Source organism: Morus notabilis, unplaced genomic scaffold, assembly GCF_000414095.1.
Source record: "Morus notabilis unplaced genomic scaffold, ASM41409v2 Scaffold794, whole genome shotgun sequence".
NCBI lineage: Eukaryota > Viridiplantae > Streptophyta > Magnoliopsida > Rosales > Moraceae > Morus > Morus notabilis.
In genome coordinates, this window is record NW_010359940.1 from 417,543 (window position 1) to 419,902 (window position 2,360).

The 2,360-nt window shown below is 35.6% G+C and overlaps 1 non-coding gene across 1 annotated transcript; it reads left to right on the top strand.

The window, feature by feature from the left end:
* The first annotated feature begins 500 nt into the window (after positions 1-500).
* LOC112091095 lies at positions 501-607 on the top strand. The gene has a single exon (XR_002901988.1). It is a non-coding gene; the product is annotated as a small nucleolar RNA R71 (small nucleolar RNA).
* The last annotated feature ends 1,753 nt before the right edge of the window (positions 608-2,360 follow it).

A 2,360-nucleotide genomic window follows, 5' to 3' on the forward strand; every position in this document is an offset into this window, starting at 1 on the left:
AAACTGAAGTTCGGGTGGTGTTTCCAGCTATCATTATAAGTGTTTAAGAAAGGTCCTTAACGCTTCTTGTATGTGCCCAATACATTGCACTGCTCCTCGTATACCCCCCTCATTTCACCAAAAGTGATATAATCTTGAACTAGATGGCCCACTCTACCACAAACGAAGCAGGGCTCTATGCCTCTGTCCTTGCCACCATGTGGATTCCTTTATTTTTTTTACTTCTAAGGGCCTCAATTTGCTTCGTCAAAGCTTCAACTTGGGCCTTGAGGTTGTCCTCTTCCCTCAATTGATAAACTTCAGCTAGTCGGGACCTACTGGTGCTTTCAGTAGCACTCAGTCTAGTCTAAGTATAGGCTTTCTCAGCTAACTCATTCTGGTACTCGATAGCTTCGTCAGGATCCTTTTGGAGAAAATCCCCGTTGCACATCATCTCAACAAATTGGCGCTCTCGGATTGTGAGTCTATCGTAGAAATAGCTTACAAGGTGCCAACTTTCGTACCCATGGTGGGGATACAGATTTAACAGATCTTTAAAACGCTCCCAAGCTTGATAAAGATTTTCGCTTTCCTTCTGAGCGAAAGTCGAGATCTGTCGTTTCAAATTGTTGGTCTTGTGGTGTGGGAAATACTTGTTGAAGAATGTCATCATCATTTCTTCCCACGTGCCAATAGACCTAGGTCTAAGAGAATACAACCAACTTTTGGCCTTGTCCTTCAGAGAGAAAGGGAAAAACTTCAATATGACGGTGTTTGCGGCATCAACACGGCTATAGAAGGTGGCCACCACCTCTTTAAACTCCTGAATGTATACGTATGGGTTCTCGTTCTCTAACCCGTGAAAGGTTGGGAGAAGTGCAATCATGCCCGGCTTGAAATCCGTAGGCGGTGCATTCGGTGGGAACATGATGCAAGATGGGGTGGCCGTGTGCGTTGGGTGCAGGTAATCTTGCAATGTCCTATGCTGAACTTCCTCGTGTTGTGTCATTACAAATAGATTTTGAAGTCGGATAGAATTTTACTAGGGGTTTCTAAGTTTGGATGTCGAGCAAATCTCCTTAGTTCGTCTCTATACTGATGCATTCACCCTTAATAGCCTTTTTTTTAATTTTTTTGTTTTTTTAATTTTTAATCAAAACAAAAGAAAATAATTATATAGTAACGTAAATTGTAACTACTCAGAGTGCTCCTAGGAAAGACTATAGCTCTTGGCTCAATGAATAGCCTCCTAGATAGAGCAACGTTCCCAAGAAAGATTGGTGGGGTGAGGCCCACTTAAGTACCAACTTTCCTAGACAGAACTCCATCAGATTGCACTTTCCACGTAACCACACAATTATTCTCAAAATCAATTTTGAAATTTTATTGAATAAATTATGAAATGAAATCTAAACGATGGAAACTATTCCTAAAGTCAAATGCCTAAATCTACCAAATTATGAAATTCCTAGATTAGGAATCTAAATTAGTAAACTAATTACAACCTAATCACAATCCTAAAAGTTAATAAAGACTTAAAAAGAAAAAATAAATTAGGCAACAATATAATAGTCAACAATTAAAATATACAAATGGGGAAAAAAATAAAATCGTAATCTATCAAAAGTAAATGATTAGAAAATCAAATCAAGGATACTTTAAATTATTAAAAAGGAAAGATAGATTACACTGAGAAAGTTGCCAATTTAAACAAATCCTATAGATTAACTCCTACCAATTAATAAGGAAAAATTATAGGAAAGTGAAGTAGAAAAAGATTTTTTTTATTAATAATATAAAGAAATAAAAAGAAAGGAATATACGCGGAGATTTAAGGTGGCAGCTACTAACTACTTTTTTTTAAATAAGAAACGAGAAAGAGAAGAAGAAAAAAAAAATGTATATTTACCTCTTTGGCTCAAAAATCTATTGATCACTCTCGCTTGTAGCACCTCCCCAGCAACGGCGCTAAAATTTAATTAACGTTCAAAAGTGTTGTTCACAAACAGTCAATTGTAGGATAGAATGGCGGTCGTATCCACAGAGAGGTAACAAAATAAATAAAAAAGATTAGCATAATAAGAGCGTTAGAGAACAAATAAATTAAAGTAAAAGAAGATTTTTGAGATTTTATTGCAAATAAAATAGAAAGGGGAAAAGATTTGTGTGAATGAAATTCAGTAGTGAAAACAATGAGGCGTCAAGAATCCCTTATGTTTCATTCACTAATTCAAGTCTTGATTCACAAATAGAAGTATCGAGTAAATTAAATCCTTACATTAAAATCAAAAAGATTATTATTACCAGTTATCCAAAATCAACAACATATCAAATTGACAATATTGCAGTAAAAGACAACTCGTAAAATAATTTAAATAACG